General features: G+C 41.4%; 2 long non-coding RNA genes across 4 annotated transcripts; both read left to right on the forward strand.

Annotated features, from left to right (window-relative positions):
* The first annotated feature begins 3508 nt into the window (after positions 1-3508).
* LOC135299695 (uncharacterized) lies at positions 3509-7661 on the forward strand. Its single transcript, XR_010361649.1, has 3 exons — positions 3509-3586; positions 4300-4376; positions 7510-7661. It is a non-coding gene; the product is annotated as an uncharacterized LOC135299695 (long non-coding RNA).
* A 4881-nt stretch (positions 7662-12542) lies between these two features.
* On the forward strand, positions 12543-17690 carry LOC135299694 (uncharacterized). 3 transcript variants are annotated; one of them, XR_010361648.1, is made up of 4 exons: positions 12543-14042; positions 14499-14563; positions 15700-15822; positions 16789-17690. It is a non-coding gene; the product is annotated as an uncharacterized LOC135299694 (long non-coding RNA). The 3 variants fall into 3 exon arrangements; XR_010361647.1 differs by having other exon boundaries at positions 12543-13767; positions 13912-14042; positions 15700-17690; XR_010361646.1 differs by having other exon boundaries at positions 15700-17690.
* The last annotated feature ends 6676 nt before the right edge of the window (positions 17691-24366 follow it).

The following is a 24366-nucleotide window of genomic DNA, read 5'->3' on the forward strand; positions in this document are numbered from 1 at the left end:
ATAATAGTGAGAAAATGTGTCAAAGAGAGGGAAAAAAGTGTTGGCTTCAGGTAAGATGAAGGCTGAGATTGGTGTGATCTGTTTGGCCTTGAATTGGTTAAAAGACAGGAGTGCAGAGCCTCCTGGCAAGGCAGTGAACAGATGGACAAGTTTGCCCAAACTAGGACTCCTCTCAAGGAGGGAAGTGCTGGAGAATCTGTGATGAAAGAGATATAAATGAATATTCCAGGAAACTGGTAAGATTTGGGCTGTAACTTTAGCTGGTACAAAGTGGAGTTCATGGAGCACTGAGCTGGGGGTTCTACCTGTTGCACTCTTCCTTCTCTCCACTAAATGAAGTGATGGAGAAAAAGAAAACCAGAAAAAAACCCCTACCCAGGTGTGTGAATATCAAAGTATCTGCAGAGATAAGGGGGAGTCAGGGGAGAGCAGAGAGAAGATATTCCATATGGAGGATATGCAGCAAGACAAACCAGGACACCGCAGAATACTTTGCAAATGTATTGCCAGCCTTAAATAAAACATTTTCTGCTAAAAGAAACATTTCAAGAAGATAACTCAAAGCCAGACTGGCTGCAAATCAGTGAGGTAAGCACAGGGCAGCCTGCTAGAAATGTTGGGGGCCACCTTCACCCTCCTTGGGCAAGGTGAGGCAGCTCTTTTTCACCCCTAGACTGGATGTGCAGCTGGCAGGCAGTTTTTGTGCTTCCACTGCATTCAAGGCATGCAGAAACGTTCCCTCCCATGCCATACAGTCTTTTATTGCTCCTGGGCTGCTAAAGGATTATCCGTAATTCAGGTGATTTGCAGAGAATTCCAGTAACAGTCTCTCACTGAGCCCTGTGCAAGAGATAACGATGAAAATGTATTTCAGACTGGAAAAAAGCTTCCTATCTCTTACCCAGTCAAAAGTAATTCCACAGCAGCAAGGTACTGTACTCTGAGATGGATTTTAATCTGCCTTACACCAGTTGAAATTAGAGAAACTTCGGGTGGAATCAGTAGAGTTGTGGTAACATAAATCAAATCCTTTTTCAGCTCTGCATGTAAGGAGAGATTTTTTTTTCCCCTAAATAAAGGAGAATTGAAAGGCAGAGTTCTCTTTCCCTGCATATCTCTTCCCTGAATGTACTGATGAATTTCAGGTAGAATGAGTTAAGACAGGGCTGTGCACAAAGGGGATCAAGTAATGTTGACAAGAAGTAGCTGGTGACAACAGCAGTTAATACCAAGGAGGCTGAGAGAGGATTTAGTGGTTATGGCACTATTACACAGACTACTGGAGATAAGGCAGAGTCAGCCAGCAAAGAGGCAGGAGCAACAGAGTCAGCAAAAGACAAAAGGAATGAAAGGAGCAGCTTAGTCATTAGGAGAGCAAAACCACTTAGAGGTATTTGTGCCCTTCACCCATGTGCTTGGCTGCCCTGGCAGCACAAGAGACTGTGCCACCACAGGAGAATGGAGCCCTGTGGGTGGGAAGGGTATTTATTTCCCATGTTCTATACAGCCAGGCAGTTACATGGCCCCCTCACCAGCATTTTGCCCAGTTTGCTTGGCACTCTCACCACACCTGTGGTTCAGATGGTGAAGGATTTTTCTCCTGACCCACAGGGACCAGCCCTGTGACTCTGCCACTCGCTTTCTACTCCCAATATCACACAGAAACTTTGTGCTGTAATTTACTCCTTCAGACTGTGTCAGGAGATTGCTTTTCATAAGGTCAGTGGCATTTTCAAAGAGCAAAGCAACAGGTTTTTGCAGGATGCAGCTGCCACGTCTTGAGCCGGCACCCAGATGCCATCGCCAGCCAGGCTACAAGGTGTTGGGAGCATTGATGTACTGACATGGAGCAGGGAAAAAAAGAATTTCTAAGTGCTTTTGAACTGCTTGGAGCACTCCTTTAGCCAACAGATTCAAAGAACTGGAGACAACAAGCACAAAACTGTGCTGAATAGGGATGAAAGAAGCATGGATTCAATGCTTTCACCCAGCTGAGTGCATCGAGCTGCAGCCCTGACAACCCCCTGGTCCTGGCACTGAGGAACTGCAGACAAAAAGCCCTGGCCCTGCTGACCAGCACACACAGAGGGGACAGGCTGCCAGCCCCAAGCATGTGTTCTGCCCAGAGGATTGATAATTTTCATCTCTCTTTTTAACCACCCAGAGGCCAAGACCCCCCTGGAGTCTGGTATTTATCTGTACTAAAGAGTAAAATTTCCCTTTTTAATAAGGAAAAGCAGGTGGAGGTTGCAAAGCTGTGGCTTTTATCAACAGAACATCTTTTTTTCCTACTTACTTGCTTAAATGTGAGCATTTAGGGAGTACCACGAAAGAGGTGCTCATCCATGTGTACCCAACTGTCTTTTGGACAAGGAACAATTTGGAAGATTTTACCTTGCAAGAACAAATACTCCTCTTATTTAAGTGAATAAGAATATTCTTTCTCTTCACTACAAATTGCTGTTGTTCAGCATGGAGATTTCAAATGTACAACACTGAGAGTAACACTGAAAGAGGTTTAAAAGCAGGGACAATAGTCCAATTTAACAGAGAGAGAAAAACAACCTTCACCTCCTTTTTGTCTCCCTGATTTTAACATGTGCCACCTGCCCCAAAATCCGTTCTGGCAGCTGGGGACCAACAAGCCAAATGTGGGCACGTGGATTTCCACCAGAAACCTTTGATCCTCAGCCCCATCCCTTGTCCTGGTCAGGGTGTAGCCATCACTGTGGCTTTTTAGGATTGTGGCCACAGTGACCCCGAGGCTATTCCTACTGGCACCAAACTGCACAACAGCCCCAGCAGAGCTGAGGATGAGGCCCTTGGATGTGGTCATGCAATGGGTTACATTTGGCACGAGCTTCCCCTCAGCTCTGAGCAAAGCTGTGCCAGAAGAGTGGTGGGAGCTGCACTGCATTTAAATGAGAGCCTGAAAGGAACTCAGAGCTGCTCAGATGGCAAAGACATCTGCATCAACATCCTCAGCCCAAGAATATAAAAGGCACAGATCTCCAAGTGCCAGGGCACAGTGTTAAGTTCACCACTGGCATGCAAAAATCAAGACAATACAGTCTTGGCTACTGATCTGTTGAGTCTGTTACCAAAAGGAGCCCAAGAAAAAAAAAAAAACAAAAAACCACCCCGAGAAACCATTCAGCACAGAGGACTTCAATGAGACTCTCCCCATCTCCTGCAGCAAGTTCATTTCCCACAGAAAATAATTGACAGAGAATGGCAGTTTCAACCCCTCTGTGTGTGTGAGAGAGAGAGAGACTGTCTCTGTATCTCAAAGCATATTTTTATGAGGTTCTGGAAAGAAGCTGGTCTGGGATAATTGTTGCTGGAGACACTGAGAGGCACTGAAAGCACCAGCAGGCATTTTTGACTAAACCCAAGAAATTCTTAAAATGTAAAACACAGTGTGAAAGTGGGGGGGGGGGGGGGAAGAGAAGAAAAGAAAAAAGAAAGCCCACTAACCTCCCCCAAACCCAAACTCTGCAGTTGTGAAGCCAAAGGAGCCCTCTGAAGACAGACAGTAAAGTCGACTCCCTGCAACTGAGAGTTCTTGCAATCACAGAACACACAAGTGAGAATTTTTTTCTTTCTTCATGACCTGGAAAAAAAAAATCTTTGATATTCTGGAGGGAATTAGGAAAAAAAAAAAATTGAAAGTGAGTGAACTTCACTAACAGCCTTCTCCCCATCCCTGCCCCTTGGCAAAAGGATCTTTTCTGACAGAATGCTCTCCTATTTGAAAATGTTTTTTGCCTGCTATTAACTGTTTTTCTGGATGTTTTCTATCTCCTTTCTGAAGGCTTATCTGTCTAATTTATTTGTATTTCTTAATGTCCAGAGTTTTACCTTATAGACAACAGCAAAATTAATTGTGTGGCTGCAAGGGAGGCCTGGAAATGTGTGATGCTTGGGAGGACCAACACAGGCAGAAGATCTGTAGTAATTATCTTTAAAATAACAACTTAAATCAGTAATGCATTTTGCTCAATTGCTTCTGGTAGGTTATTACTTAGCTGGAAAATTCAGGAGTAAATAACTAACAGGAGTTCTCTTGCCCAGGAGAGAGACATCTCAGCCCTCAGATATTTTACCAAAAAGGAGATATGTCCATATCAACAAAATCCTTTGCCTTATCTTATGAAATATAGGTAGATTTAAAATCTTTCCTCTGCAGCACTTAGCAAGTGAGCCTTATATGCAATGTGAGGAGCAGAGCAGCCCTTTTCTTGTATGGATTATCACACAGGAAATTTTCTTCTCTTTTTAATTATTCTTCCCATATAGTTATGTTTGAGGTCCCCTTTCATACTCCGAGTGGGTAGAAGACACCCTGAGAGTGGGAATGCCTCCCTCCACAGCATGTAAGTAGTTCCTCAGCAGTTCCCTCCTCACAGCAGATTTTTGGATAACACATGGAAACAATTCAAACTGGCATCAGCTGCTAAAGTGGCTACAGCTGCCCATTAAAAAGTAATTGCTTTTCACTGCCGTTAAAAAAAAAAAAGAATTTTCATTTGATTTTTCATCTTTGCTCTACAGTTGAGACTCTTTCATGCACCTGTCAGTATCATGATGTTGTCTGAAGAATGAAATTTCCTCCAAGCATCTGTTTCAGCTGATTGAATATTCTCTTACTGTATAAGATGAGTCCATTGTCTGATGAATGCCTGTGATCTAATTTTTGAACAACATGTCAGGGACTCCTAAGCTTGTGTATGCAAATTCTTTACCTCTATGAAAGAGGCATCATCTTTGCATCTTGATGGATCACTTTCAAGAGATAAGGCAGATGATTAATTTATTACATATATATTTGGTTGAAAATATAAAAGGGTGATTTAACAGAGAGAACAATTAAGATGATGTGAAAAGTTTGCAGAATTAGGAGTGCTGGCAATGCAGATTGGGTTTCCTCACAAAGAGCCTTTGTCAGAGACACATTGATATTCTAGGTAAGTCCAGACACTTCTAGGTTTTTTTTTGTTGTAGCTTTTTATTTATGGTTTACTTTAGATTATCTTTTTTTCTTTTTTCTTTTTTTTTTGGTTGTCTGAGGTTTTACAGTAGCTGCTCTGAGATGTACAAATTACCAAGCTAAACACAAAATGAAGTGGAAATGGGAAATTAGTTTACTGTGCAGTACACTCTGGCTGATGGATGGCTACAGTTCACTTTCAGCTTTCTTTGAAAACAATTCTGCTTTAAAAGTAATCTTTGTGAGCTGACTTTCCTTTTCACTCTCCCAGAAATAAAGAAAAAACAACAAAAAGGCTTGTTCTTAACTTGAATTGACTGGACATCATTACTTTGAGATAAAACCCGGGCTAAGACAAGGCAGTTTGGCACTTTAGCCCAGGCTGTAAATTAGAGCCTCCCTGAGGAGACAGCCCCAGGCTGGTGTAAATCAGGAGCAGCAGCCCAGGGGCTGGGAGAGCACCTCTGATCCAGACAGACTCAGTGACTAGCAGAGCACAGGAGGTTGCTGTGGCTACAGAGGGAATAAAAACAAACACCCCAACTTTTCCAGGAGTTTTCCCACAAATCAACAATGTCCTGTACCAGTGGGTTTAGCAAACCTGCTTTAAGCTGGCATTTAAATAGAGACTGGGCAGGAGACATGACATCAAACAGCCCCACCAGGCTCAGATTATTTAGGTTGCAGCCTCTTTGCCTGCCCACCCAGTCCTTTAGTGCCAGAAACTTTGGGTAATATTTTCCCAAAATGGCCAGAGCCGAAGCAGCTCCATGCTGGCTGAGCAATCCAAGGACCAGTGCACTGCCTAGTGCTACAGAAAATGTTCTGTATTAATGCAAAGCTGCTGCCTGCCCTGCCCTCAGTGAGCCCCTTCACAACCGGATAAACAATTCTGTCTCTCAGGGCTGTTTGATAAAGCTTTAGACCCATCCTGCATGTCCATGAGGTGACATAGTTGCAGGGATATTAAAAAGTACTCTGGCTGCAGTAAAAGCAGCTAGTAACAGTTCCTTGGGGCTCTCCAAAACCGGATTTATTTTATTTCTTTTTAGATCACCACAAGTATCAGCATTCCAACATCAACCTCGTGCATTGTGGAATAATACGAAAAATTCCTTTTGAGATTTAAGTACTGTGGGCAGGTTATGGATCTGTGTTTTATTAAAACAATAGGGATTTTTCTTCATATGCTGATTCATTCAGTTTTCTTTCTGGTTTCATAGAAGAGAAAGTGCCGGAGACAATTACAGGCCAGTTGTCTGGAGGACTCAAGGCAGGTTGTGGTTGTTGTGGGGAGTGCAAGGGGCTCTTTAGCCACATGGTGAATTATCCTGTATGCAATTGCAATAATAGACTGATTTTGGCTGGCAGGAACCTTAAAGAACACCTCATTCCAAACCCCTGATGTGGTCAGGGACACCTCCCCCTAGACCAGCTTAATGCTGAATGCCTATTTCCTCTATTTTGATGCTTAAAACAACATTTTTTTAGGTGACTGCTTAACAAACTTACCACTGATAACAACAGTGACAGCAGCACTAACTCCTACACCAAAAGCTTCACACCTGGTCACAGATGTTTATCCAAATCCTTTGCATTAACCACACAACACAACCTGCACCTCAAATCCCCCCGACCAAGGCTGAAAAGGATTCTCAGGTCCTCGCTGCCAAATTGTTCCTTCTAGAAATAAGTGCTGCTCTGTGAGGTTACAGCAGAGCTCCTGGTAAATGCAACTGGGAAAATCAGGGAATGGCAGCAGATTGTTCCCACCAGGGGTAGTTTATCACTGGATTTGACAAGGAGAACACTGGCAGGCTCTGTGTATCCACAGGGGAGGTGAGGTAATGCAAGCAGAAGCATTAAGTTTCCATGGGGTCACGTTCTCATAGCTGATGGCACAAAATGCAATTAGGGAGGGAGAAAAATTAGATTTAGTGACTTCTCATCTATAAACACAGGAGCTCGAGCTGCATTTTAAAGCAGGGCACAGTGAGATGCAAATGACTGAGTGGCTGCTTCATTTGAGAGACCTGCTCCTCAAGTCTTTGGCCAAGATAAGGAATCAAGGGCAGTTATCTCAGTGTGGAGGAGATTGAAGATTAGAGATCTCTTTTAAAATATTCATAGAATGCTTGAAGCATTCCATGGCTATCAGTGGATATCAGCGCTCCCTGGATAAGATTTCATTCTGAACTACAGACTCTGATGATTTTTTATTCTTATTGAGGACCAGGAAGGGAAGATGGTTCCTCCTTTGTAATGTCTTTGTACTCCTCCTCCAACTTCTGTCTGAAATGAATGTTTTTCCTACAAAGTTATTACATCATCCACTTCACTTAGTGAGGACCTAACCTACACTTTTTAATGTCCAGAACCAATGTAGAAACTAACTTTATTCTTCAGTTTTAAAAATAAATAAATTGTTGTGATTTTATCTTGCTCTATGACTTTGAGAACTGGGGTCTCCAAGTTGGTAACCTGCAAAACTGTGCTCTAACCTCTGTTTGAATTTCTAGGAGCTACAGCAATGATTCTTAACCCGTGTCTGGATTTCTAGCAGCTACAGCAGTGAGTCTTCCTGACAATGATGAGAAAAATGTTTATTTTTGTCTAAAATAATTTTCAAGGAAAGAGTAATTTGATTGTAATGATACAATACCTATTTTTAGATGGCTCTATTTTCAAAAAAAGTTGCCCTCATCATGTTTAAACAAAAAATAAATGTTAAAACATAATTGTCCAAGCCTGTTAATGTTTTTTTGTTCTTTAATGGAACGGAGGAACATTCTGCCAATCCTTCATCAATCCTCTGCTTGCCTTCCACTGAGAAATGAGATGATATAATGTATTTCTAACAGGATTTAAGTTATGTCTCAAATAATAGTTGTGAGGTTGTGTTATCTGAAAGGGGAGGGAAAATAATTGCTTTAATCTTGAGTAGAAACCATTACATTGGGGATTTCCAATGGGACTTTAACCACTTAAGAGTTTAATGTTTGATTTCAGGAAAATAAGGAATAGTTTTACAAGGCTATTCATCTTACCTCAAGATAGATAACCAAACCAGGAGCCTGGATCCTACCTGTTTCCAGTGAAAGAGTTACTTAATGAAGTATGACTTAATTAGTTGGTATTTGACATCTGGCTGTGGGATAAATCCTACCAAAGTGAACATTTTGAAAAGCCAGGCTGAAACCACATCAGAAGGAATATTCACATAGACAGGAAGACATGTATAAATCAGACCACTTTTCCTCCTATGCAGACATCATCACTCACAAATCATCTTTAATGTGGGTTATAAAAATAATCAATGGCCCAATTATAACTTATTTTTTCCCCACAGTACTTCAAACACCTAATGTGTGTAGGCATGCTCAGAAAATCCCAGAAAGTGCCTGTTTGCATCTGGAGGAGCCTGGAGATCTTTGAAAATCTTCTTCTGAGGGGCTTTGAAACTGCTGCCCTGTTTTTAGCCTTTTTTTATATGAACTTTCCTGCTGTTATGTTCATTCCTTACAATAATGAAATGCAGTGTGGTAGAACGAGGGAGAGATTCCCTCCAAATAGGTTTGGAAGCTGCACAGCAGCACTTACAAATTGCTTTTTTTTGTAATGATTCAACAACAAAGACTTGTTAGCTCCAGTCATAGTTGCACATATCTGCTTTGTTAAAGGCTGGCTTTGCCAAACAAAACATCTTGTAGTGTTGCAAGGAAGCTGAAGCTTGGACTTCTTATTCGACAAGAGGCTGCTGGTAAATCCCATAGCATTGCTTTTGTCTTTAAATAAACTATGGTGTGAATTCAACATAAAAGCAGACATGAAGCATGTTGTCTGATATTTTGGCTTGGGTTCTAATCAACAGTGTTTACTCAAGTGAAACATGGTGATAAATACTCTGAATCAGAAGCATGTTGTGATGTGCTGCAAAACCCTTAGTGTTAAATTGGCTTTTTCCCCTCCTGACTGAAACTCTTTCATTGTTTGAACAGAGACAACAAAAAACAAATTCTTCAAGGAACCTTGTAAGTCAAATTCTGCATGTATCAAAGTGTATTCAATGAACCTGAAACTTCTATAACCTAACTTGTAGAAAGCAAATTATTTAAAGAAGATTCAAATTCAAAACCCTGAATTGGATTTTGGCTTTTTTTTTATTTAGGTCTCCAATAAACTCTCATCCTTATGATTTTCTTTATAGTTTTTCCTAATTTCATTTATGCAAGTGAGAATTGGGAATGCCAGCACAGAGTGACAGAGAAGTGTGAAGAAGAAAAGAAGCCTTTGCATAAGACTTGTTTAGATTTTTCTTGATAGTTGCTGTGAATATTTAGAAGAATCATTTCGGCACTGCTGCATTTCATTGTTTGGGCCTCTGGGCAAACCAACCTTCCTTCCTGCCCACTGTCCTTTGTAGCATTCACATTCTCTGGAAAAATCCCTTCACCCAGGGTTTTTCTCCTGGGAAGCTGAGAAGCCTCAGAGAAAAGGAAAACAATTCTTATCTCATTTGCTTCTCCTGTGCTGTGCTCATGTGGAATGTGTTTGGAGATTGTTTACCCACAGGTGATTGTTTCACTGGGTTCTGCTGGGAGTTGTTTTCACTCTTTGGCCAATCAGGACCAAGCTGTGTCAGACTCTGGAGAGAGTCACGAGTTTTCGTTATTATCTTTTTAGCCTTGCGTAAGTATCTTTTCTGTATTCTTTAGTATAGTGTACTATTCTTTAATATAATATAGTATAATAAAGTAATAAATTAGCCTTTTGAGAACATGGAGTCAGATGCATCATTCCTGCCTTCCTTGCTTCCCTGCAAATATAATAGTCCTTTCCTCCAGCTTCCCTTCCTCCCCCTTCAGTCCCTTTAAATCCTGTAAAACCATAAGAAACAAACACTTCTCCCAGGAAAGCAGCAGAAACACAAATCCTGCAGGACATGCTTCCCCAAGCAGGCACAGCCTCCCCAATCAGCCAAGGATCCAAGGAAGGATGAGTCCCTGGTGAAAGCACCCAGGGAGGCTCTGGGGCCTCTGCTCTGTTCTGTGAGCAGCAAACCACAAATTCAGAACTGCTCTATTCTTCCTGTGACATTTACGACCAGATTTTCCAGCTTAGTTCACTGCCTCATGCCCAATGTCCCGAGGAAAATCTAAGCCTTTGAAGCCATTTTCCTTGATGATTTTCACTCCAGTCCATATGTTAGACAACCCTGGAGGCCCTAAGCCTGCCCAAAGGATGCATCAGGATGAAGACAAAACTTTGATAAGGGGAATTTGGGCTTGTTTCTTACATGGTCATCGAGGTCTTTGGAAAACCTGGTCTTGAATCTCAATTTTCCATCATACAGATGGAGAATTATCTTTTTCTCTACTTTCTGTACACCCTGTTTGCTTAAACTCCTTTAGGATGGTCTTTGGCGAAGCACAATGGGACCTTAATCCTGGTAAAGTTCCTGGATTCTTCAATAATTCAGATAGTGCAGAATCATCTCAGTTTCCACAAATGAGTATCGTGCATATAATGTATTGATTTTTTCCCACTTAGTGAGCTTCCCCTTTCTTTTCTCCTTTTTCCTCTGATCTTTTTGATAGATAAAGAAGATACAGATTTATGAGGTCAGAGGCCTAACAGAGAAAGAGCAATTTAACTGAAGCAGTGAAAAAAGAAATCTGAGCAAAAAAAAAAAAAAAATCAATCTGCAAAGGAAGAAAATTCAAAAGATAAATAAGAAGCTGAAGAAAGACCATATTTGAAAGAAATTTCCCCTTTAAAGGAGATGAAAGATGAAAGGAAAATGATCTTTAACATCAAAAAGCACTACCCAAACAGAAGTCCAAGATGATTTTGTTCTAAAGTAGTAAAGGGGAGAAACAATTAGACTTAATATGAAAGATGGAGAGAGAGATGGAGGGAATTTTAACTCAACAGCAAGCAGTGCAAAGAAACAGAATTGGAAAGCAAGTGGGAACTAACAGGAAAGGAAGAACACTTCTAGGCTCAGAAGGCCACACTGAGAAGAATGTTATTTTCAAGAGACACATCTCTAGTTCCTTGAAGCTTAATGGGAATACCTGGTGTGGAAGTTTCAGCTGGTTTTTGACATATCTGCTCTGGGATTTTAACTGGCAGCTGTCTTTCCCATCAATGTTTTGTCCTCACTTTCCCCCTCCCATTCATTACCAAAATGATGAAACCTCATGGTCCATTCCTGGCCAAGGAAATGCAGACTGCAACATCTGTGCAGGAAATGCATTTTCACAGCAGAGCTCATTTTAGTGGTGACCCCACACAGGCAGCTGCTTGGCAATAGACTAAAATCCATTTAAAAATGCCAGCTTGAAAGAGCAGCTGAAGGAAAGCTGGGCACACTCCCCTGAAATATAGGCTAGTGGTAGCTGGGTGCATTTTTTCTTTGAATTTAAAATCAAGAATTCTACTCAGTGACCTTCCCAACTAAATCTGTGTGTGCCAGAATGCATAGAAACCTGGAGGTAAAATAAATGCATTGCTGCCCCCCATCCCACATAGAAAAATATAATAATTATATAATTCAAAGCAATTTTCAAGGCAATTTTCTATTTCTGTTATCATTCACAGTAGGAGCAAATGTCCCAGCAGTGGGTAAATCATAATGCTTACCAATCTTTGGCACAGAAAAACCCCAAAACCCAAAAAAACTCCAATTTTCTTTTGTAAAATGTTTGCTAAAGACCTTGATTTTTTATCATGTAGGCATGGAAAGTGAAGACCTGCCTGTAACCTGTGAAGCACAGAAAATGAATGTTAAAGAATGCATGATGGGTCCCAGTTAGGATAAAATATTAATAATGTGAGTAGGGCTGTGTGGATATTGCAAGCCTGCTGCCATCTAATTAGAGTACATTGTCTCCTAGCAGAGTTATAATACAAATTGTTCTCCTGCATATTCCCAAACTCTCTGCTTCCCATACCCAAAATGCCTCTGAAAATTCAGCATATATTTTTGTTTTGACCTAAAAAAAGCCAAAAAAGCCTTTTTTTTTTTTTTTTTTTTTTTTTTTGTTCCATGGTGAAGGTGAGCTCTCACAGGAATTCAAAGTAAAAACTTTCAGAGTTCTTTTTTTTTTTTTTCATCTGCTGCATAAGGTGATTGAAAATAAGTGTTGAAGACAGAATGTTGCTTGGAATTTTTTAGAGTTGGTGTCTTTCTAAGCATCCTGAAAAGCAGAAACTCTGGATATGTTAAGAAATGGGTTTCTAGCAAATATGTCCCTGGACCTGTGTCTTCCACTTTGCTCTAAACGTTTGGAATTTGGGCAGATGTCTTGTCAGGTTCAAAACCATCTCGAGTTTCACTTGACTCACACAAGCACTTCTCTCATGGTTATTTATTACAGCAATTTTAGATCTTTCAGGAAGAAATTCTTCACTGTGAGGATGGGCAGGCCCTGGCACAGGGTCCCCAGAGAAGCTGTGGCTGCCCCTGGATCCCTGGAAGTGTCCAAGGCTAGGCTGGACAGGGCTTGGGGCACCCTGGGATAGTGAAGGTGTCCCTGCCCATGGCAGGGGGTTGAACAGGATGAGCAGTCAGCTGAAGATGCCAATTTCTCTGAACAGGAGTACACAGGTAAGAAGATTTTTCTAATCTTTTCAATGAGATAAAAGGTTGGATCTTGGCTGTTCTGCAGGGTAAAGAACTGAAAGCTGTGAACCAACTCCCAGGTATGGGACTGTGTCTGAAAAGAATTTGTGGAAAGAGAACAGCCTGAGTACTTGAAGTCGAAGCTTGTAGGTGCAGAAGAATGGATTACAAGTGACCTCACCCCTGATTACAAGTCACAGTTGTACTAATTACCAAAGAACAGCCTTGCCTTTAATGGGTGACTAATAAAGATAAGGGTGATGAAAGGGGTGGACCTGTCAAGGAGAGCCTAGAGGACCTAGAGGAGGTGGAGGAGCCCTGAGCAAGAAGGAACAATCCAGAGAGACACAAAGAAGAATAAAACAAGGAAGAGAGTTGCTGCTGCAGAAGATCTGCTGTAAGGTCAGTCTGGATCTGGTGGAGTTGGAGCCTGCAGCCACAGTCAAGCCAGGTAAAAGCCTGTGGTCAGAGGCAGCAAGGAAATATTTGCAGTCAAATTCCAGCAGGAATAGCCAGCAGTCAGTCTGTCAGAGAAGCCAACAGCAGGAGCTTGCTGTAGTCAGAGTCAGAATGGCTGAACTGTAAAGAAGAATAAACCAGGACCCTTTTCATGCTGTTAAGTGAGAGTTTGTGTCTTGGCTCATTTCTACCCCTAACGAGAGGTCTGCTGCAACACCTGAAACTTAAGGATATCTGAAGGCAACCAATAAAGAAGGAATAATCTACCTATTATCTGAGCTGCAGCACAAAGGAAAAGAAGAGGCCGCCTCCTACCTACAAACTGGAGAGGAAATGAACACTCCCTTACCTAGATCTAGTGGTTTACAGGCACAAAAGTAATTTGTGATATAGTCCACCTTGAACTGGGAATTGATGGTGATTCTTTAGGTTTTAAGGTTTTCTATTCTGTTTTGGTGTGCAGCTTTTAGCTTTATATTAAGTGTTACTAGGATCTTTTTCTTTTGTGGTGAAGACAAAACAGTCCTGTTCCAGCTGGACACTCAAGGACAAGCTCTTCAAACTTCAGGCCCAAAGCACAAACAACATGAAAAGAGGAAGATGGGCAGGCAAAGAGGATGGAACTCCATAATTTGAAGCTATTAATCAGGCAGTTAACTCCTATATGGAAATGGACTAAAATTTACAAAATGTGAGATCTCATGACCAAGCTCTCTTTTGCTTCCACCTTGGAGCCATCCAGGCAGAGCCACGACTGTGGCTCTGGTACTGCCAGGGTGTGGCCTTTGAAGGCACTGCAATAAATATCCACTTTATTCTTCTTAACTCCCTCTAGCCTCTGTTCCAGCTCCTTAAGGCATCAATGGGATAATGATCTGCAAACTTGATCATCTTCTTGAGAGCATCATAAATGAAGATGAAGCTGATCAGGGAGGAAAATCCTTCTTTGGTGAAGTACTTGACCAGGTAGCTGGCATCAGTGACCACAAGAATGAGACACTGGAGGGCTGACCAGAGGTAGAGCTCTAGGTAGTCAAAATCATTGTTCCTGTAACAAAAGCTCACACTTTTAATATTGGCAATAATTGGTATTTAAAAACCACAAGCCAGGCTCAAAGGTACAGCAAAACTAGCTGATAAATTATGCCTTAGAACTGGACATTTACTTTCTTGTCCTGCAGTTGCATTTGGGTGATGTTTGCAAGTTGTCCTTCCCAGAGATTTTTCTCCTTTCCTCAATGCCACATTTACCATGCCTTGGTTTCACCTGCTGTTCTTGAGTGTCAGCACCTCAGCAGTGTGATCCCACACAGGGCACTGTGGGACCCAGGATGAGCCATGCTTTATCACTGTAAAATCATAATTACTGCAATCAAAGGTTCCTGCACATCTGGCAGTGCAGACCTTGATTTTTTTTTTCAGAAGGTCATTTTCCTGTCATCACCTCGCCTGAGTATTTCACACAGGACTGCCTTCTCCTTCACAAGGTATGACAGGGAATGCTTCAGGCCTTGCCAGATGGCTACTACTTCAGGACTGGGAATACTTAGGTGATAGTTTCTCAGTTAATTCCATGTTTCTGTTGGATGTTTCCAACCACCCCTGTCAGAGAATCACTTTCTCCCTCTTTAACAGGAGCATTCAATTAATTTAAAACAAGAAACTAGACTGCAGCTTTACTACAAAGTCTACGTGTATGTAATAATAAATCACAAGCATATTTTGGTTTGCATCTTCCATCTAAGGATGCAAAGAATTTCACAAGAACTCTTGTGTTTGAAGTGATGCTCATGAAAGTGTTAACTTGAAAAAGGCAGCTTTAAAAAAGAAACTGCTGGGGATTTGCCTATGATGAATGTAGGGCAAGATCAGCCATTGAGATTTCACAGTGTTTCTCCCATGATCTATTAAATGTGGTTGTCATGTCCCATCTGACAGGATCTCGTTTCTAACTGGCTTTGTTGGGGATAGTCAGTAGTCAGGGCTTCTCCTGTAATTGAAGACAGACTCAGCCCCTGGCACTGACTGTACCTTCTAGGAAGGCACCAGGCTTTGACTGAAGACCTGACATGAATCACAGTCTACTCTCACCAGTGCAGAATTGTGTCAGATGAATGAGCAAGAATTTCCTGTTAAGAAACTCAGATTGTTAGGCTAAAATTGTTTTGGTAAGAAATAAAAAAAATACTTGCAGATGATCAGCTGAGGTGTGTGGCACAAAGCACTCCAAACACAGATCTCGTCCAAAATGTCCCAAAACTTTTTGCACTTACAGGAAAACACCCAAATATCTGGATTTCAGTTTTGTTTTCTCTAGAGAGTCAGGGTCTCTCTGTTTCCTGTGGTGACAAGTAACAGCTCAGCTCATTTCTTATCCTTGCTATCCATGGGAACACTTTACAGCAAAAAGTGTGGCTTTCCTCATTAGCATCCCAGTCATAAGAGTCATTCTTATCCTCATTATCATCCTAATAAGGGTATTTGAACAGGTGTCTTCTCCAGAAGGACATGACAAATCTCCATCCCTTATAGATACAAAATTCATTAGACATTTCTTTTTCTTTCAGTAATCCATTTACCTTTTGTCACAGACCAGCAGTTTTTAATTCTTGGTTTCTTACAGCTCTTTATCTTCTCGCAGACTGGAGTGGAGTACATGCCTGTCTGATCCAGCAGAAGCTGCTCTCTCCAGTGAGCTGGAAGAAATATGGCTAAACCAGAATTCAGCTGAAAAATAGGACTTCCTGTAGGTACTGCAACACTGGTTTTTGTATTGTTGGGAAGACCTAAGATGCTGTTTTGCTTGGTGCTGCATTGTTTTGTATAATATGAACCAGACAACTGTTTCTTTGCTACCTCTGCTCCGACGCATCTTACATCTTCCTACAAGGTGCCAAATTAACTCACAATTAACAAAAAATGTGAACTTTCAAAGACATGAGCTGCCCCAGGTGATAACCCATTTTTGGCAGAAATCTTTCTTTTTTTCTTGACTCTATGATGAAGTTCCTAATATTGATACTTCAGCAAATGTCCACAGTCAAAGAGTCTGGGGTTGTTGGGGAATTTTTGCTTACTTTGGGTTGTTTTAGCTGTTTGTCTGAAGTGTGGTCCAGAAGACCAAAAATCAGAGCCCAAGTTCCCATACGTACAAACCATGGCAGGGGTTGGGCAATCATTCAGTCTGTGGGACTGAGTTACTGGTGATGAAGCACACCCAAAGCAGTTGAAGGACACAGCAGTGGTTGTAGGAGCTTATCTGAAGTACCTGATCTTACTGCCCAGCCCTGCTTCCTTCCAAGACACTGTTCCTCCCCAAAAAGTAGATTTCTAACAGAATTTCAGAGTGAAGTTGAGTGTGGGAAGAAGGGAGGGTGGAGGGAATGTGTTTTAAGGTTTGGTTTTCCATCTCATCACCCCCACTCTGATCTGATTTTCAGTAAACCAAACCAATTTCCTCGCTCTGATTTCCTCTCCCCTGTCCAGCTGAGGGGGAAGTGACACAGTGGCTTTGGTGGGCACCTGACATCCAACCAGGGTCAACCTGTCACAGACAAAAATACTGGAAAAAGAAATCTCAGGCTCCAGATTCACTCATGAGTCTTTTCCCTTCCCCACAGTCTCCTTGACTGTCTTGGGTGTGTTCATCCACTTAACCCCAGGGTTTTGGCTTTTAATTTCCTTTTTCAAAATTTGTGATTTTACTTTGCAGTAGGACAAACCACTGTCCCTGTGGAATTAGCCTGTTTCCTGTGTTACCAAGATGGAAGAAGTTACAGCTCAAGCACATAGTTTATGATGGGGAAAAAAAAAAAAAGCTGAACTTGCTATGCCATGTGGGAGAAATGGGTTTTAATAAGGGCATAAATTCAAGTCTGCCAATTCCCTGCTTGAGTTTCTCTCAATGTCAGCAAAGCACATTTGTGTTGAACTTTCTCAATTGCCTCGAGTTCAGGCCAGGATTAACTTTGTACTAATCTTCAAAATTGGGAATGGCCTTAACATTTCCTGCAAGGTGAGCTCAGACACAAATACGGGAATCATTTGAATGTCATAAATTACCTCCACTCTCCTCTGTGTGTGTGTGCATGTATAAGTAAATAAACAAGTCCTTATGTTTTGTCCTTCTAAAGAGCCTGTGGAAGATTTTTTCAGTGTTAGGCTGACAAATTGAGTGTTTAATTTCCAAGAAATGCAATCAAATTTTGCCTGCTTCTAAATTCCCCTCCTGTTTTTCAGCTTCCTCTCCCTCACTTCACATTGTCTCCAAGTGCACAACCCATTTCTGTCCTCTGCATCCAATTATGTGTATGATGAATTTTGAAGCAGGAGAATCTCAAATATATGAACACTGAACAAAATTCAGTAAGGTTTTCCATGGCCTAAAGTAAACCAACCAGTTAGTTACTGCATATCTCATCCAAACTTCAACCTTGCATAGGCAAACTGCTTCCCAAAAGTGGGAATCTTTTAATGCACAAAAACCTAAATAAAAAGAAAAAACTCTTATCCTAACTCTTTCAGATCTAGTGCTACCAGGCATTCTGTGTCAGGGCTCTGCAAAAATTTTATTATTAAATTATAAGTTCAACACATTCCTTTGCTAGTCATTCCTTCTTCTAGAGCAGTTCCCAAAGTGGAAGGAATATATCTGATAAGTCAAATAACCTGACAATCATTCTCAAATTCCTCTGTGTATATAAAATTATGCTTAATTTCTACTTCTGCCAAAAAGCATTTAATCATGTGCTTAACTCTGAGTCCCATCAAAGGCAATTACTGTCAGGAGGAGACAATTTGGTGTTTTTGTATGCAGCCCATCTACAGATTCAATATTGAGGTAAGTGCTTGCTTAACATTTTCAGGAGCACTCAAATACCAACAAATTCTGGATGCAAATATATTTGATGGACACAGATTTGATTTTCTCTGTTACAAGCTAGTTAGACAAAACAGTCCATGTGAACTTTCACTGAAATATGTTCAATGTATTTTAAGGCCTTCATAGATTACTGCAATCCTTTATAAAATGCCAGCTTAGTCAAAGCAAGCACTAAGTCAGCTGTGGGCAACAACTTATAAGGACAATGACGGAACAAGTGACTTTGAAACTATACCTATCTATATTCAATTAAATAATGTAGTTTTTAAATTATTACAGCAAAATAACCTGTTCATCTCAAGTTTAATTAAAAAGAAAATATTGTAAAAGTTGTTTCTTACAGTGAAAAAAATTACAAACCACTGATAGTCCAAAGAGAACTGCAAGAAAATTAGGAGTGAATCATGAGCTGGATTCATCTTGGCTGTGTGTTGAGGTCAATGGTTTTCTGAGGAAAGGTTCTCACATGGAATTGCATATGCTTGATCCTACTGCCATACCCAACACATTCACATGTGCAGAGATGGGCTGGGGAAGGGTCTGGAGTACAAATCCGGTGAGAAGCAGCTGAGGGAGCTCAGCCTGGAGAAAAAGTGGCTGAAGGGAGATATTATCAATTTCTACAGCTCCCTGACAGGAACAAATCAGGGGTCAGGATCTGATCCCAGGGAACAAGGAACAGGACAAGGGGAAATGGCCTCAAGTTGTGCCAGAAAGGTTTAGACTGGATATTGGGGAAAATTTCCTCACTCAAAGGGTTGTCCATCCATGGCACAGGTTGTCCAAGGCAGTGGTGGTGTCCCCATCCCTGAAGGAATTTAAGAGCTGTGTGGATGTGGCACTTGGGGACACAGGTTAGTGGTGGCCTTGGCAATGTTGGTTGGGCTTGATCATAAAAGTATTTTTCAATGTAAATTATTATATTATTTTAATTCCTTACTATTTGTCTTAGCACCATGAAGCTGCAGTGCCAGAAGAGGCTTATCCTGTGTTGGGTACTGTGGAAACACACACTGAAAAGGAAGATCTTCCCTGAAGAATTTAAATTTAAAAAGAGACAAAAAACAAATGAACAGCATTACCCTAGGAAATATAGGAAAATAAAGGGATAAAACTGTTCACTATCATAGGACACAGCCTCAGGAGGAGTTTTGAATTTTCAGAGAACAGAAACACATCTGGGAACACATGTACCTGTCACAGTTACATTTGCCCTGACAGCATCGTGCCTTCCTGTCTGTCTAAAGGGTAGGAAAACATAACCTGTGGAGCATCCCTATTCCTCTTTTCCATCTGCTCATGGAGCTTAAATTTTTAGCTTAAACCAGATGCTGGGCATGTCTAAACACACCCAAGACAGCTAAAGCTAGGAAAGATGAATCCCAAGTGATGGGAACTTGAATGAGAGCCTTGCCTCAAAGTCAAGTAGAAAAGGCTGGCATTTCACTTGTTTTTATTTTAAGGTATGTTAAGAAAACTTTTCCCTGCCCTCAATCATGATCCCTTGCCTGAAGGACGACACAGGCTGTCTGAATTTGTGGATGAACACAAGAATGGCTAAAGAGAATGAAGATAGCCCAGAGGGAGCACAGGGAAGGATTATAAACTCAGTTCTGACCTTGCTGAGCTTGAATTGGTACATAATCACACAGAAGATGATGTGAGTTTTGCCTGGAGGGAGACTGGAGTAGAGAGATCAATCTCTGAGCTTCCTGCTTAGAAAGGATGAACATTTTTCCTGAGATTTACCTACAGGTGATTGACAGACCAAGATCAAGAAGGACCAGGGAAAGTGGCCTTATAAAGTGCAGAAAATATTTACCAGATGGGAGGAGGAGGTAGGGTGGAAACAAGAGTCTGAATTCATTTTCTGATTCTGGGCTTGCTTGATGACACCATGGCTACAGCTAAACTGACTCTGGGGTAATCTCTTTTTGTCATTGAAGAGAGGTTCAGAGGTGCTCTAATGCAGCTTCCAGCAGGTAGATATTGAGAAGTCTTCCTGGAAATCCAGGTGTTTTCCAAGTGTTAGTATCTTCTACTTTCAAAGAGCAAGGATACTCAGATTAAGAACACATTCATCTGTTGAGTGAAGTGTTTGCTTTCATTCGTGGAGGCTGTCTCTCTACTGTCAAATTAAAAGGGGAGGGAAAAAAAACCTGCAGACCTGAACTGTCTTTTTGAGGTTTGATATAAGGCATCTAAGGAAAGGTTGTATTTTGGAACACCAAGCCTGCTGAGGCAGCTTTGAGAACTGTACAAGAAGGAAAGAGAGTTCACACGTGCTCCACACAAAGTCCCAAGAGCAGCCCCATTCCCAGACCACTCCTCAGCAGGCAGTAATGAAAAAAAGAGAAGCATGGAACATGTCAGTGATTAAACAGCTTGGGCAGCCATGGATTAGCACTTTAACCAAATTCCCTGCTGCATTTTACATCAAACAGTTCAAGAAGCTGGAGGAGCACTCCTGACATTGGTCTGCTCTTATCATTTATTCCCTGAGGAACAAGAAGAGCAAAATCCACTCACAAAGAAAACTTAAAAGAAAAAAAAATCAACAACTCAGAATTTGTGTGAATCAAATTCTTCAGTGAGAGTCACATCTTTCTTCTGACCTATGCCACCCACTTAAAGGCATTTAACTGAGAGGACTATATTGAGACTTAAGTGATCTTAGGTTTTTTTCCATAGTTAAATGAAGGAAGCAAAATAAATTAGTTATTTAGAAAGTTTAAATTTACCCTTCAAGAATTATTTTTCCTATCCCATATTTGTGTATTTGTGTATTTGTTCAGTATTTAGTCAAACTGTAGTACAATATATAAATACAAAATAATGATATTTTTGTTTATTCTGCAAGTGATTACTGTTCTCCAGTTATTAATCAACACCAGTTATAAAATATTAATTGCCAAATAACTCTGAAGCTGGGATAAAAATCTACAAACCCATGAAGCAAAACTTCCTGTCTGTCAGAAGTAGGGAATAGAAGATGGTTTTCACATTCACAATCACTGCTAACCTAAGAAGAAGCAAAGAAAAGAACATCTTTGCTATATAGAAGGATATATATAGGTGTTGGATAAATGCTAGAAAAAGGAAAAAACATCCAATGCAGAGAGAGAAAAAAAAAGTTCATTTAGTTCTAGGTCACGGGAGGGAAATGAAAACTTCTGTAAAGGCAGTAATAGCAAAACTAATGAATTTGTAATAAAGGATGAAACATTGGCAGAGGTTGTTTGCAGAGGAGTTGGTTTTTACTGTTGTAGAAAACTTGAGAAAAGGGAAAATGAAACCCCAGCAAATACAGAGAACAAAAAGGAGCACAAATGAATGAGGAAAAGGTTCTGCCTGGTCAGGTGGTCATGCTGCTCCTTTCCTCTTGAAGGAATCACTCATACTGTAGGCAGGAGGAGGTGATTTGTATCCCACTGTGCAGAGGTGAAGGCATCTTCTCCACCTGGCACCAAAAACAATGTCTCTCCTACTTCACAAAAGCAGCTTAGAGCAGCAGCATCCCAGTTTCCACTGGGCCAGCTGTGAGTTTGTGTTTTTGCAGTTCACAGCCACAGAACCCAGCCCTGAGCTGGGCAGTGTTAATCACTGACTGATTAATTAATACCTGGAGGTGTTTACCCAACACAATCTCCAGGGATGTCAGGGTTAGTAACAGATCTGTCACCTTGCAGCTCCTGTAAAAGCCTCTCAATGTCATCTTTCAAATTATTTAATATGTTTTTTTTCATATTCCCAGTCTTATGTATAACAGTCTAGGAATGTTTGATCTATGTATTTTTATTTGTGTGCTTAGAAATAAACATCCACAAACACAAGCAAGAACCCATGTATGCAGGTGAGAGGCACTGGGCACTTTAGGTCACTGGAAATTTGGTTTGCTGCCCTCAATCCCATCCTTTTCCATGTGGTCTCATTTCCTGGCTTGTTTTATCAATACAGAACAATTACAGGGTCATAGAATAGAATATCCTGGATTGGATGGGACCTACAAGGACCAGCAATCCACCTCCTGGCCCTGCACAGGACACCCCAACAATCCCACCCTGTGCCTGTCCAAGCATTTCCTGTGCTCTGTCTCTCTGGGGAATCTGTTCAGTGCCCAACACCCTCTGGGGGAAGAACCTTTTCCTAATATCCATCCTAAATCTCCTTTTTGTGCCGTTTCCCTGAGTCCTGTCATTGTTCACAGAGAGCAGAGAGAGGTGCTGCCCCTCATGAGGATGTTGAAGACCACGATGAGTCTCTCCTCAGTTTCCTCTTCTCCAGGTTGAACAAACCTTCAGCCACTCCTCCTACAGCTTCTCCTCTAGACCCTTCACCATTTTTGTGGCCTTCCTTTGGGTGTTATAGCTTCATGTCCTTAATCCTGATTATATCCTTATGACATGGCTCAGGAAAATGAACTGGCCAAAATCTAGATGATGATGAAAATCTGCCTGGTTTCTAACTGCATCAGCACCCTGAGCTATGTCCCTACATGATATTGCATAAAATATCAATGTTTCTGACATATCTGGTAGTGCCAGTTGGAAGATGAAGGCAGGAACATGAGGTTGGGGGTGAAGGAGAGAGTGGCTGCAGGAGTTTGGCTAAACTTAATTTAAACTTAAGCTAAGCTAAGAGTTTGGCTGAGTTAAACCCTGTGGGATTGCACTCTTGGAGTGCATTTAGGGTTGTACAGTGATTTTTAGGGCGTCCTCACACACACCCACACACACACATACAGCCAAGAGCACGTGTGGAAATAAATGTGGCAAAAAACCTTGGACAGACAGCAAAAGTTCTGTTAATAAAATAAATCTTCAGGGAATGATGGTACCTTGTCTGTCTGTAAAGTCTCTAGCACACAATTGCAGCCAAAGGAAAAAAAATATTAAAAGATTAGCAGGCCTCTGGAACAGAGGAGGTTGGCAAGGGAAATGTTCCCAAAGTGAAAAATTTCACATGTGGAAATGAGGTGTGAGCCCTGCCATCAATTTGAGCCGTGGCTGATGGAACACAGCGAACGTGCTGCTGTGAAGGCAGCAGAGACAGCAGCAGATGATTCACAGCCACATGGCTCTCATCCTATTAAATGGAAATGAGGCATCCACAGCCCAGGCTGCAGCTCAGGGGAGGATTGTGGCTGTGGCCATGAAATAGCAACGGGTGAGGGATTTTCCAATTATTCAAACGACAGTGAGTGAGAAGGGCTGCCCTCCAGCTCACGAGTGCTGTGGCCACAGTCACACTTCCAGGAGAGTTATTTGCAAAGCTTTATAAGCTCCCTCACTTCAGCACACATTTAACCCATAACTTTAGGGCTATGGGATATAGGGACTCATCTAGATCCATGAAAATCTCTGCCCTCCCCAGGGAAAAAGTTGTATCATACTGGAAACCCACACTGTGTCTTCTAGTTGAGGCCCAGTCTTCCAGAACCAGTAAAAAGTTCATCAAAATCAATGGAAGTGCTTTTAGTCTTCCATCATCTTTGGATCAGGCTCTTAATGAAACAATCTGTCCCAATGCATTTTCACAATGGGAAAAACAGCTCCAGAGGAAGTTTGAAACCATTGTTCTTCCTTGTCTTTTGTTTTCCATCCTTCACCATCTACTCTCCCTTCTTCAAGTGAGAAATAAGAAGTTTTAAGGTGCCACAGAAAGAAATGACAAGTGAAGTGCAGCCCAGAAAACGTGGAAGCTGTGGACATGGATCACTCCCCATTCCTACCAGCATGAGTAAACCTGTGATGGCTTTGGAACAATGAGTGTGGCCTGAAGCTATTCCTGAGGTGATAATTTCTCAGCAGGAGTGTGGATACAAACACATGAAGGTAAATGCATGTATTGCAAACCCACCTTTTCATTTTCCTCATCCTGCCAGGTACTGAGCAGTGCTGAGTCAGTTTTCTGTGAATTTTGTTCTCTCTTCCTTAGGAAGTTGCTGCCAAAGCACAAGTACTTCAACCAACAAAAACAAGCATCTTCTAGAGAAATAGGAGTGCTACACAAAATCAAATCAAATGGGCTTTAAAAAAAATGGAAAGAAAACACTTCCCATGAAGCTTGACCATCCTCAGCTCAAAATTCATATAATCAGAAGAAATACTGAGATTCTCTTTTCACAGCTTGTTCTATTAACCTGTCTTAAGTGTGGCAAAAGGAATTGCTGAGGATTTGTTGCTGCTTTTTCCCTCTATGCCTGTTCTGCCACCTTTACTGATTGGATGATACATTGGATTTTTTTTCCCAAAAGGAAACAGTTCTATTTAAGCTCAAGGCTTGACTCAAAGCCAGCAGAAGTCATTCAGTGGGTGAAAAGATTTTCAGCCTTTTCTTTTACACGTTCACAGATCACGTAGGACTGCCCTGCCCCTACATCAGACAGTGTGTAATCTACACAGGGAT

Source organism: Passer domesticus, chromosome 4 (assembly GCF_036417665.1).
Source record: "Passer domesticus isolate bPasDom1 chromosome 4, bPasDom1.hap1, whole genome shotgun sequence".
Taxonomy (NCBI): Eukaryota; Metazoa; Chordata; class Aves; order Passeriformes; family Passeridae; genus Passer; species Passer domesticus.